Genomic DNA, 13418 nt, shown 5'->3' with positions numbered 1-13418 from the left:
GATGTCCAAGGTGAATGAAGTCGTCAACTGTGTGTTTATTATTAGCTGATTAGTTTTCAGAATTTTTTTATTTTTTTGTGTTCATGTTCTCTCCGAATTTTGAGAATTTAGCAGTAATGATCTGTGCGTGCCAGATATGTCTTTGCTGTTAATTACTTTCACCTTTGTAAATATATACATGTATATTCTTCCTCAGAATCCGTACAGTGCATGAATACAGATCGATCGATCAATTCCATCCTTTATTATACTATGATTTGTTCTTATAATTCATAATGAATTATGATACCACCCATTAGGTTCCCATCCATTAGTCCTAAGTTACATACGTCTTTGCTATTGTATAGTATCAGCCCAGAGCCACCTGCCTGTTCAGCCTATAGCATAGTATTGCATGTCGAGACGACATATGTAACATGACCGAGCTGTCAGCATAGTTGCTGATCCCCTGTATATGTATATGTTATCGGAGTATCATAGTATCATCCATATGTTTTACATAGTTGACCCCTTGCTAGGCTCAGTGACTAGCATGTGTGGCATGTGATGCCGCATGTGAGCGCTGCGCTCCCGGCTTCCTCCTCACTCCGCGCTTAGGTCTACGAACAGGCAGCACAGGCAGTCTGGGCTCCCCTCTCACACTCTGCTAATATAAGTGTTACCATCCAACAAGTGAGTTTAACTCCAACCATCACATCTCCACGAACCCTCCCAACACTGTCAGTTTACCCAGCTACCCTAGGAGACCTCATGTCAGTATACCCTACTACCCTAGAAGACCTACTGTCAGTATACCCTACTACTTTAGGATGCCAGCTGTCAGTACACTCTACTACCCTAGGAGACCTGTCAGTATACTACCCTAGGAGACCTGCTGTCAGTATACTTCCCTAGAAGACCTGCTGTCGTTATACTCTGCTACCCTAGGAGACCTGTCATATATTCTACCAGTGTATACCACCCTACGAGGTCTGCTGTCAGTATACCCCACTACCCTAGGAGATCTGTCAGTATATCCTACTACATTAGAAGAGCTGCTGTCAGTATACCCTGCTATCCTAGGAGGCCTGCTGTCAGTATACCCTATTACCCTAGGAGACTGCTGTTAGTGTACCCTACTACTTTAGGAGACCTGTCAGTATACCCTACTACCCTAGAAGACCTGCTGTCAGTATACCCTACTACCCTACGAGGCCTGCTGTCAGTATACCCTACTACCCTAGGAGACCTGTCAGTATACCCTACTACCCTAGAAGACCTGTCAGTATACTAGCCTAGGAGACCTGCTGTCAGTATACCCTATTACCCTAGGAGACCTGCTATCAGTATACTACCCTAGGAAACCTGCTGTCATTATACTCTACTACCCTAGGAAACCTGCTGTCAGTATAAATTCTACCAGTATATACCACCCTAGGAGTTCTGCTTTCAGTATACCCTACTACCCTAGGAGACCTCTCATTATACCCTACTACTTTAGGAGACCTGCTGTCAGTATACCATACTACCCTAGAAGACCTACCGTCAGTATACTCTGCTACCATAAGAGACCTGCTGTCCGCATACCCTATCACCCTAGGAGACCGGCTGTCAGTATACCCTATATTACAACCTAGGATTTCAAATGGCCTGTTATCCCAGGTGTAATGGGAGCAAATAAACACAGTAGAAAAAGTTTAGACTTATATTATCCTTCACCAATTATAACAGCAATATGTACACTATGTACAGTGATAAATATAGTGCACTCCACGGTAAGCAAGGCAGAAATAGAAGCCACAAGATAGCAGACCGTGCTTCAACCAGCTCTAGAATGGGAATGACAAGGGCAGACAGGAGAGCGGTATCCACATAACCTCTGCGATTGTCAATCCCACCTTCTTATTGGCTAGAACCTGGTCACTAGTTGAACGATGGGGCCCCATCATCAACTCTTAGCAACCTGGTTCGCTGGTTGGGGGAGATAGCCTGTAAATGAGGGTGTGTCCATGCGCCGAATAAAGGTTACGTACTCTTTGCATGCCACACCCCCACCCCCGAGAAGGCTCAGGATTAGGCTGCCACCTCCCAGTGGTAACCGTGCCGCCATGGCACCAAATAATGGGACCGCCTATCCTCTCCACCATCCAACTCTTAGATAGAGCTCAGCTTTCCTAGTGACCAAAAGCCAAACCCTAAACTCAGAGTGAGACAGCAGTCAGATAGGCCAACATAGGTCCAAGATACAAGCGGACGGTAGCCCGTATCCCTTCACTAAAAAAAACCCCCACATCAGGGGATAAAAAAAAGAGCTTGAAAGGGGGGTTACCACAAATACATCCTAACCTAAATAAAATATTAAACTAGACTCTTGACAAAGAGTCTGCCAACACATTTTCTTTGCCGGCAATATAATTTATTTTTAGGTTGTAGGGCTGCAGCCTGAGCGTCCAACGCATAAGCCTTGTGTTGTGATTCTTCATGGCTTGGAGATAGACTAACGGGTTGTGATCACTGTAGACTGTGACCACCTGCGATGTCTGGCCCACATAAACATCGAAATGTTCCAAAGCCATTACCAGCGCGAGGGCTTCTTTTTCAATGGTAGAGTAAGCTCTCTGATGTGGCTGGAACTTAGCTGAAAAGTATGCGATTGGCTGCAGCTCCTTGTTCCCGATTTGTAATAGTACCGCCCCAACCCCAGACTCACAAGCATCAACCTGTAATGAAAAAGGTTTGGAGAAGTCTGGAGACAGGAGAATGGGTGCAGAGCACAATAATCTTTTTGCTTTATTAAAAGCAGTGTTACAATCTGACGTCCAATTAAAGGGAACTTTATGACTGGTAAGAGAGGTAAGAGGGGCTACAATATCTGAGAAATTCTTACAGAATCTTCTGTAAAATCCTATCATGCCTAGGAAACGTTGAAGAGATTTCCTATCATGAGGAACTGGATAATCTTTAATTGAAAGAACTTTAGCAAGTTTAGGTGCAACATTACCACTACCTACTTCATGGCCTAGAAAAGTGATAGTGGCCTGGCCAAAGGAAGATTTAGATAAATTAACTGTTAATTGGGAATTCTTAAAGGTCTCAAACAGAGCTTTAAGTCTAAGTAGGTGTTGATCCCAAGTATCAGACACCACAACAATATCATCTAGGTATGCTGCCGTGCCTTCAAGTCCTTTAATAGCCTGATGGATGAGTTTCTGGAATGAAGAGGGGGAATTTTTCATTCCGAAGGGGGTAACTGTATACTGATAATGACCTCCTGGAATCACGAAGGCAGAGATTTCCTTCGCCTTATCTGTCAAAGGTACCTGATAGTAACCTTTAAGGAGATCTAATTTGGACACAAAAGTAGCCTTACCCACAAAGTCAATTACGTCATCCAGACGAGGAAGAGGGTAAGCATCTGTGATTGTGACCTCGTTCACTTTACGGTAGTCTGTGCACATACGAAACCCTCCATCAGCCTTTTTTACTAGGATGCACGGTGAAGCCCATGGACTAGATGACTCCTCCACTAAACCATGTTCTAACAAGAAGTCTACTTCCTGCTGAAGTAGCCTTTGCTTTTCAGGATTAGCTCTGTAGGGGGAGAGTTTAATTGGTTTAGATTTTCCCACATCTACATCATGGTAACCTAACGTACATTTTTTCGGCACATCCGAAAAAATATTAGGATATGACTGTAGAAGCTCAGTTAAATTGGTTGCTTGTATTTCAGATAATCCATCCATTAACGGGCTAGGATCCTTGAGGAGGACAGAATTTGAAAGTTTAGTATTAATTTCAGAGATAGAGTGCAAAGAGTCAGAGTCGTCCTCAGAGGTAGAGGACAGAGTCATTACTGGGACTTTATCTGGTGTATGAAAGGCCTTGATTTGATTAATGTGGTAAGTTTTTGTTTTTGAGGTCTTATCAATGGGAGCTACCACATAATTTAAATCAGATAATCTACTTACAATCTGCATAGGTCCCGTATATCTAGCTTTCAAGGTGTGGCCAGGTATAGGTTCCTGCACCAACACCTTGTCTCCTGGATGGAAGGAGCGGAATTGTGCACTTTTGTCATACCTCTGTTTCATCTTACTTTGAGCTATCTTTAGGTTAGCCGTGGCCAACTCACGTGCCACCTGCAACCTTGAAGACGGGTTGTAGAGTGCTGAGCTTACGTCTTCTCCCATCCATCCTTCTTTGAGCACCCGAAGAGGACCTCGTACATTGTGCCCAAAGATCAGCTCAAACGGACTATACCCTGTAGACTCTTGCACCGTCTCCCGTACTGAGAACAGCAACAAAGGTAGAGATTCATCCCAATCTGTCGGAAAGTGCATGCAAAAACTTCTCATCATTGTTTTTAATGTCTGGTGGAATCTTTCCAAGGCGCCTTGGGACTGAGGATGATAGGCAGTGGATAAGTTGTGAATTATCCCTAACCTAGTTAATACTTCCCTAAATGCTTTGGCAGTGAAGTTAGTACCTTGATCACTTTGTATAGTTTTAGGAATGCCAAAACAAGAAATGAATTTTGTTAAAGCTTTGAGAATAGCTTTAGTATTGATACTACGCATTGGGATCGCTTCAGGATATCTGGTTACTTTATCCATAATTGTAAATAAATACTGATTTCCAGACTTTGACTTAGGTAGTGGACCTACACAATCTATAATTAAATCTGCAAAAGGTTCTCCATCAGCAGGTATGGGTTGGAGAGGTGCAGGTTTAATGGAATGTCCAGGTTTTCCAACTTGCTGACATTCTCGGCAACACCTAATATGATTCTTCACATCTTTCTTTAATTTTGGCCAATAAAATTCTTTTGTGATTCTATACAAGGTTTTTGTAATTCCTAAGTGACCTCCTGATGACGTGTTATGAGCTATATTTAATATCTGAGGTCTATACTTGGTTGGAACCACTAACCTGTCGTATAATTGCCGGCCCTCTTTCTCCTTACCAGTCTCAGTGCAAACCAAATAATCATTTTTAACTTCATACTTGACTGGATGACCCCAAGAGGATTTACCCATGGCTGCCTGAAAAGCGAATTTTAAAGAAGGGTCCTTTCGTTGTTCCTCCCGGAAGGACAGTCCCTCGGGCATGGAAACAGAGACATCTGGCAATCCTGCAACCTGGGAATAGGAAGGCTTGATCGGGGTCTGTTCACTTGATTTACGAGACTCCGGCCGGTGTGTCTCATAAAACAACGTGGCTATTCCGAGATCGGAGTCGTCCAAGGATAGGTCAACATTCTCCCCAGACAACCCTTGGGATGTTGCCCGAGTTATGGCCAACACTGGAGAAGCATTAATCATTATAGGTTCAGGACACGAAGTAACAGTAGTAATGTTATTACCCAGTAATAACATGGCATTTTTCATGGGAAATCCTTTTGAGATACCTACAGTCAAGTACCCAGTGTAATATTTGCACTGTACATAAATTTTATGCAAAGGAACTGAATATATAGCTCCTCCATAGGCTTCCAATAAAACTGAGGAATTCAAGGAAGTATTCTCTGAAAGGGGTAATATTCCTTCTCTGACAAGTGAGCAATATGCTCCAGTATCTCTAAAGGTATTTACTTTAGTTGGTTCTGAGTTTTCCTGAAGGGAAATAAGACTTTCGCAATAATAAGGGGCCATACCTTTTTCTACTTCTCTAGGGGACATGTTACTAGGGATATTAGAGATTTTCCCGATGGGTTGAGGTTTTTGGGGGCAGTTGGAACTGATGTGACCTACTTTATTGCACCTGAAGCAGACGACAGGCTTGCCCTTTACTCCCTGATGACGTTGCAAGTGGTGTCGTTCTGGCTGGTGCCTCTCTGGATATTGTTGTCGAGATGCTCCATAAGTAGTTTGCCTCTCCGCAGGGGGACCATATGTTGAGAAGCGTGGCTCACCAGGTGACTTGGTTGGATGACGTAGACGCTCTCCCTCCGGCTGGCACTTCATTCTCCAATGTTGTCGATCTCTGCTCACGCCAGACTGTTGAAAAGAGAGACGGGACCGCTCGGACAAGGAGCGGTTCGTTTCGAAGGTATCAGCCAACCTGGCCGCCTCCAATGCAGTGGTTAAGTCACGATCCTGCAGAAAGACACGAACCTCTGGTCCCACAGACTCCAGCAGGTTATCAATCAGAATAAGCTGCACCAGCTCCTCAAAGTTAGAGACACCACTCGCTTTATACCAGCTGGTAAAAGCTTTGGTTTGCTGTCTCACAAAGTCCACCAGGGATTGACCAAGCTGCCGCCTGTTCAATTTGAAGGTCTTACGATATTTAGCTGGGATACATGTATATGCTCCCAACACTGTGGTCTTCACTACTTGATAATCAGAGAATTCAGCGTCAGTTAATACCGACGTAAATTCCTGTGCCTTACCCAATAATGCTGTATGAACCAACGCTGCCCAGTGCTGTTCCGGCCACCTCAAGGCTCGAGCCTGATTTTCGAAGCTTTCGAAAAATTGCTCTGGTTCGGCCTCATTGAAGCTGGGAACAAGCTGTACTGCTTTTTGTAAACTGAAATCGTTTACAGAATGCGAAAACTGCCTCCTTTCTCTTTCCCTATCAAATTCTTCCCTTGCGAATGCTCTCTGTTCCCTAGTTTGCTCCAGCGTGATTTTTGCCAGCTCAAGTGCCAACGACGCTGATTCACCTCGAGACAACCCAGCTGCACCATACTGACCATTTTGCTCCGTAGGTGTATCATCTTCCTCATGCGAGAACATAAGAGTTTTTTCCCTAGCTCCCGTAGAGGGAGGAGTTTGATGTGCCATCTCTTCTTCAATAAGTATGTCAGCAATAAGTGAACGCAGTTGCGCAGCTGTGAGAGTGCGTTTATAGGGAATGCCAATGGAACGAGCAATTTGCCAACAACGCTGTAGGGACAATTTAGGTAGGTTATGCAAAGTATATGCCGACACCAGGCGTCTGACTCGTCTAGGTGGCATAAGTTATTCGCTATGCACAGTACGAATACCCCAACGTAACACGTTAATTTGCAGAACACGCTTAGCTATGCACAGTACGATTGCAGAATACGCATACAAGCAAAGCCGACTGTACACAAGATTGACCGTAGCGAAGCGAGCACACTGAACAAGCTAGTAGCGAGCTGTTGAACGATCACCCAATAGCAAGGCTGATCATAAGCAACTGACACGCAAAATTTGTAAAGCGAAGCGAAACAGCAAGCTACACAATGTTCCTGCTACAAGCTTCACCCTAAGCTCAACCGTTTCTCTAAGTCCAGCTCCCGGACAGGCCCCCATATTACAACCTAGGATTTCAAATGGCCTGTTATCCCAGGTGTAATGGGAGCAAATAAACACAGTAGAAAAAGTTTAGACTTATATTATCCTTCACCAATTATAACAGCAATATGTACACTATGTACAGTGATAAATATAGTGCACTCCACGGAAAGCAAGGCAGAAATAGAAGCCACAAGATAGCAGACCGTGCTTCAACCAGCTCTAGAATGGGAATGACAAGGGCAGACAGGAGAGCGGTATCCACATAACCTCTGCGATTGTCAATCCCACCTTCTTATTGGCTAGAACCTGGTCACTAGTTGAACGATGGGGCCCCATCATCAACTCTTAGCAACCTGGTTCGCTGGTTGGGGGAGATAGCCTGTAAATGAGGGTGTGTCCATGCTCCGAATAAAGGTTACGTACTCTTTGCATGCCACACCCTACAATCCTAGGAGACCTGCTGCCAGTATACTACCCTAGACCTGCTTTCAGTATACTCTACTACCCTACGAGACCTGCTATCAGTATACTCTACTACCTTAGGAAACCTGCTGTCAGTATACCCTACCACCCTAAGAGACCTACTGTCAGTATATTCTACAACCCTAGGAGACCTGCTGCCAGTATACTACCCTAGACCTGCTTTCAGTATACTTTACCACCCTAGGAGACCTGCTGTCAGTATATTCTACCTTAGGAGACCTGCTATCAGTATACCCTACCACCCTAGGAGACCTGCTGTCAGTATACCCTAGCACCCTAGGAGGTATGGTCTGAGACATGGCTTGGGGAAGATAATAGCCAAAACTACTAAGCAACAACAGATGTTTGTTGATGCTGGTTGTTGTTGTGAGTGGTTGGGTGTAAGCAGCGTAAGGTCCCTGCCTAGCCGCAGTGTTGTGAGTGGTTGGGTGTAAGCAGCGTAAGGTCCCTGCCTAGCCGCAGTGTTGTGAGTGGTTGGGTGTAAGCAGCGTAAGGTCCATGCCTAGCCCCAATGTTGTGAGTGGCTGGGTGTGAGCAGCGTAAGGTCCCTGCCTAGCCGCAGTGTTGTGAGTGGCTGGGTGTGAGAAGCGTAAGGTCCCTGCCTAGCCGCAGTGTTGTGAGTGGTTGGGTGTAAGCAGCGTAAGGTCCCTGCCTAGCCGCAGTGTTGTGAGTGGTTGGGTGTAAGCAGCGTAAGGTCCCTGCCTAGCCGCAGTGTTGTGAGTGGCTGGGTGTGAGCAGCGTGTGGTCCCTGCCTGACCACCGTGTTTACAAACACTGCATTGTTTGGTGTATGTAGAATCTTCTAATATTAGCAGCAATAAGTCCTGGAGAGCCAGCAACGTCACTGCTAAGACTCCACCTTGAGTTACTAGCACAAGAACATCTTATTATGCAATATAAACACAGCAGAATGTAAGAGTATTCCAAGCTGTTGACATATGCTTCTGAAAACCGACAAGTTGATAAATTAGACACATTTGCAACATTTGGGTATCTCTATTGCGGAAACGTTTCGCTACAATGACTTCATCAGTAATATACATGGAAGAATGGTGAAAATCGGGAGTTTGAGGTTATCAGTCGACTGATAACCTCAAACTCCCGATCTTCACCATTCTTCTATGTATAGGACTGATGAAGTCAGTGTAGCGAAACGTTTCCGCAATAGAGATACCCAAATGTTGCAAATGTGTCTAATTTATCATTCCAAGCTGGTCTAGTGGTTAGCACTCTGACCTGAATTTCAGAACTTATCTGCCATGAGTTCAAGCTCCACCCGTTCCCTGGTTTGGTATTCCAAGCTCTCTGGCCATGATTCCAGATGGTAAAAATAAGAGTGAGGAAACCATACCACGGCCGGGAATAGAACCCGCGGTCAGAGAGTCTCAAAACTCCAGCCCGTCGCGCTAGCCACTAGACCAGCTAGCCACAATAAGATTCATCCAACTAGGTATATTTCTACACCATAGGAAAGTTAGCACAGGCACCTCTGTGACCACAAATGCAAGTTTTTACAGACGAATCTCCAGCTAGCGTGGCCGTGACGAACTCTAGCTCAAGTCCCCTCAAAGCCGTCAACATGACTCACTGTGATCACAAATGCTTTGAGGGGACTTGAGCTAGAGTTCGTCACGGCCACGCTAGCTGGAGATTCGTCTGTAAAAACTTGCATTTGTGGTCACAGTGGTGCCTATGCTAACCTTCCTATGGTGTAGAAATATACCTAGTTGGACGAATCTTATTGTGGCTAGCTGGTCCAGTGGCTAACGCAACGGGCTGGAGTTTTGAGACTCTCTGATCGCGGGTTCTATCCCCACCCGTGGTATGGTTTGTTTGCAATCGTGTCATTACGATTTCGTGAGTCAAGAGTGAGAAAATATATAGAGGAAAACACTGGTTTAGCAATAGAGTTGTAGATGAGTAGAACAGATTCCCAGGGAGCGTCACTAAAGAACCTTGGGTAGCTTTAAATACAGGTTGGACGAGTACATGAGTGGGTGTAAGTTTAACCTGCCTAGCATGGGCCAGCAAGCCTACTGTAGTATTAATTCTTGTACATTTTTGTGTGGTCTCTAATGTCTTATGGCAGAGATGACCGGCATATTATATGTACACTACACATTACATGTATACTACACACTACATGTACACTAAACACTACATGTACGCACACGTACACACGCACATCACATGTGTATGTAAGTGTTTGCACGGTCATTGGGTATCCCGATACTTATCAGTCTGCAGACCATGCCCACACCACCAGTGACTGGCCTCTACACAGTACTACTACTACTACTATTGCAATTACTATTATTACTGCAACTACTATAACTTTTACTACTACTACTACTACTACTGCAAATACTACTACTACTGCAATTACTGCTGCTACTGCTACTACTGCTACTGCAACTAGTACTACTGCTACAGTTACTACTACTGCATCTATAACTAGTACTGCAACTACTACTACTACTACTGCAGCTACTACTACTGCAACTACAACTAGTGTTACTACGATTACTACTACTGCTATTGCATCTACTACTCGACTATACTGGAGCTATAACTACTGCAACTACTACTACTACTACTACTACTACTAGTACAATTACTACTACCACCACTGAAACACCTACTACTGTAATTACTACTGTTGCTTCAGCTACTACTGATACTGCAATTACTACTACTGAAATTATTAGTACTAATGCAGTTACTACTACTACTACTACTACTACAACTACTACTGCTGCTGCAACTACTGCTATCACTACTACTGTTACTGCTACTGCTACTACCATCACTACTACTACAGCAACTAATGCTACTGCAACTACTACTATTGCTACTGCTGCTACTACTACTACTGTCACTACTGCTACTACTGAAACTACTACTACTGCAACTACTACAACTACTACTACTGCAACTACTGCAACTAGTACAACTGCTACGATTACTACTACTGCAACTACTACTACAACTACTGTTGCTACGATTACTACTACTGCAACTATAACTACTACTGCAACTACTAATACTGCAACTATAACAACTGGAACTATACTACTGCAACCACTACTACTACTGCTAGTACAATTATTACTACTGCAACTATACTACTACTGAAACAACTACTACTGCAATTACTAACTACTATTGCTTCAGCTACTACTGCCACTGCAATTACTACTACTACTGCTACTGAAATTATTAGTACTACTGCAGTTACTACTGCTACTACAACTACTACTGTTGCTGCAACTACTATTACTGCAGTTACTACTGTTGCTGCTGTTGTTGCTGCTTCTGCTACCACTACTGCAGCTACTACTACTAGAGCTACTGCTATTGCTGCTGATGTTGCAGATACTGCTGCTACTATCGCTACTGCTGCTGCTACTATTACTGCTGCTGCTACTATTACTGCTGCTGCTGCTACTACCATCACTACTACAGCAACTACTACTACTGCAACTACTATTGCTACTGCTACTACTACTACTAATAATAATAAGAGTAGAGATTGGCACTGGGGCTCCACCTCTGGTATCTGAGGTTTGACCTAAATACAGGTGGCACTAGTGGCTCTGTGCCAGACACACACTCGCTGCCATCCTGTATTTAACCCACAGCTCAGTCTTACTCTCAACCGAAAGAACAAGGTTCGATACCTGGGTTGAGCGAGATGCATGGACCGCATTGGACTGCTAGCACCAATAGCCTGGTTGATCAGGTGGCTAGCAGGTATAGTACTCTTACCCGTGTTAATCTTTGAGGAAAGTACTCATCCTACATTTCGGGTGCTGTGTGAGAGAGTGACACTCTCCCTGAGGTAACACTTGTGTCAGCTATACTGTTTACCTTCCTGGCTGGTGTTCCGGGGGTCAACGCCCCCCAGTATTTGTTCCTTTGAATTATTATTCACATTAAGTTTTTTAATTTTTTTTTTTACTTGGCATCGTGCTTGTTGTTAAGGTGATGTTGGAGAGCCCACATCCTCAGTGTTAGCCTAGCAGGAGCAGCAGGAGGTTGGTGTCTCAGTGTTAGCCTAGCAGGAGCAGCAGGAGGTTCGTGCCTCAGTGTCAGCCTAGCAGGAGCAGCAGGAGGTTGGTGTCTCAGTGTTAGCCTAGCAGGAGCAGCAGGGGGTTGGTGTCTCAGTGTTAAACTAGCAGGAGCAGCAGGGGGTTGATGTCTCAGTGTTAGCCTAGCAGGAGCAGCAGAGGGTTGGTGTCTCAGTGTTAGCCTAGCAGGAGCAGCAGAGGGTTGATGTCTCAGTGTTAGCCTAGCAGGAGCAGCAGAGGGTTGGTGTCTCAGTGTTAGCCTAGCAGGAGCAGCAGAGGGTTGGTGTCTCAGTGTTAGCCTAGCAGGAGCAGCAGAGGGTTGGTGTCTCAGTGTAAGCCTTGCAGGAGCAGCAGAGGGTTGGTGTCTCAGTGCTAGCCTAGCAGGAGCAGCAGGAGATTGGTGTCTCTGTTAGCCTAGCAGGAGCAGCAGGAGGTTGGTGTCTCAGTGTTAGCCTAGCAGGAGCAGCAGGAGGTTGGTGTCTGAGTGTCAGTCTAGCAGGAGCAGCAGGGGTTTGGTGTCTCAGTGTTAGCCTAGCAGGAGCAGCAGGAGGTTGATGTCTCAGTGTCAGCCTAGCAGGAGCAGCAGGGGGTTGGTGTCTCAGTGTTAGCCTAGCAGGAGCAGCAGGAGGTTGGTGTCTGTGTCAGCCTAGCAGGAGAAGCAGGAGGTTTGTGTCTCAGTGTTAGCCTAGCAGGAGGTTGGTGTCTCAGTGTTAGCCTAGCAGGAGCAGCAGGGGGTTGGTGTCAGTGTTAGCCTAGCAGGAGCAGCAGGGGGTTGGTGTCTCAGTGTTAGCCTAGCAGGAGCAGCAGGAGGTTGGTGTCTCAGTGTTAGCATAGTAGGAGCAGCAGGAGGTTGGTGTCTCAGTGTTAGCCTTGCAGGAGCAGCAGAGGGTTGATGTCTCAGTGTCAGCTTAGCAGGAGCAGCATGGGGTTGGTGTCTCAGTGTTGGCCTTGCAGGAGCAGCGTGGGGTTGGTGTCTCAGTGTTAGCCTAGCAGGAGCAGCAGGAGGTTGGTGTCTCAGTGTTAGCCTAGCAGGAGCAGCAGAGGGTTGGTGTCTCAGTGTTAGCCTTGCAGGAGCAGCAGGAGGTTGGTGTCTCAGTGTTAGCCTAGTAGGAGGTTGGTGTTTCAGTGTTAGCCTAGCAGGAGCAGCAGAGGGTTGGTGTCTCAGTGTTAGCCTAGCAGGAGCAGCAGGAGGTTGATGGGTTAGTGTTAGCCTAGCAGGAGCAGCAGGAGGTTGGTGTCTCAGTGGTAGCCTAGCAGGAGCAGCAGAGGGTTGATGTCTCAGTGTCAGCCTAGCAGGAGCAGCAGAGGGTTGATGTCTCAGTGTCAGCCTAGCAGGAGCAGCAGGGGGTTGGTGTCTCAGGGTTTGCCTAGCAGGAGCAGCAGGAGGTTGGTGTCTCAGTGTTAGCCTAGCAGGAGCAGCAGAGGGTTGATGTCTCAGTGTTAGACTAGCAGGAGCAGCAGAGGGTTGATGTCTCAGTGTTAGACTAGCAGGAGCAGCAGAGGGTTGGTGTCTCAGTGTTAGCCTAGCAGGAGCAGCAGAGGGTTGGTGTCTCAGTGTTAGCCTAGCAGGAGCCACAGGAGGTTGGTGTCTCAGTGTCAGCCTAGCAGGAGCAGCAGA

The 13418-nt window shown here is 45.8% G+C and overlaps 1 protein-coding gene across 3 annotated transcripts in view; it reads left to right on the top strand.

Annotated features, from left to right (window-relative positions):
* LOC128697336 (mannosylglucosyl-3-phosphoglycerate phosphatase) overlaps window positions 1-13418 on the top strand; it is a 495221-nt gene that overhangs the window by 145482 nt on the left and 336321 nt on the right. Inside the window, exon 1 of one of the 3 annotated variants that reach the window (XM_070094212.1) lies at window positions 11464-11483. The exons of the other annotated variants lie outside the window; for them this stretch is intronic. The gene's annotated coding sequence lies outside the window, so the exon portion shown is untranslated. Of the gene's footprint in view, window positions 1-11463; window positions 11484-13418 lie in introns of those variants that run through there. 3 annotated transcript variants of the gene reach the window in all.

The sequence above is a fragment of the Cherax quadricarinatus genome, chromosome 44, assembly GCF_038502225.1.
Source record: "Cherax quadricarinatus isolate ZL_2023a chromosome 44, ASM3850222v1, whole genome shotgun sequence".
Taxonomy (NCBI): Eukaryota; Metazoa; Arthropoda; class Malacostraca; order Decapoda; family Parastacidae; genus Cherax; species Cherax quadricarinatus.
The sequence above is the reverse complement of the archived record's forward strand: the minus strand, read 5'-3'. Positions and strand labels throughout refer to the sequence as shown.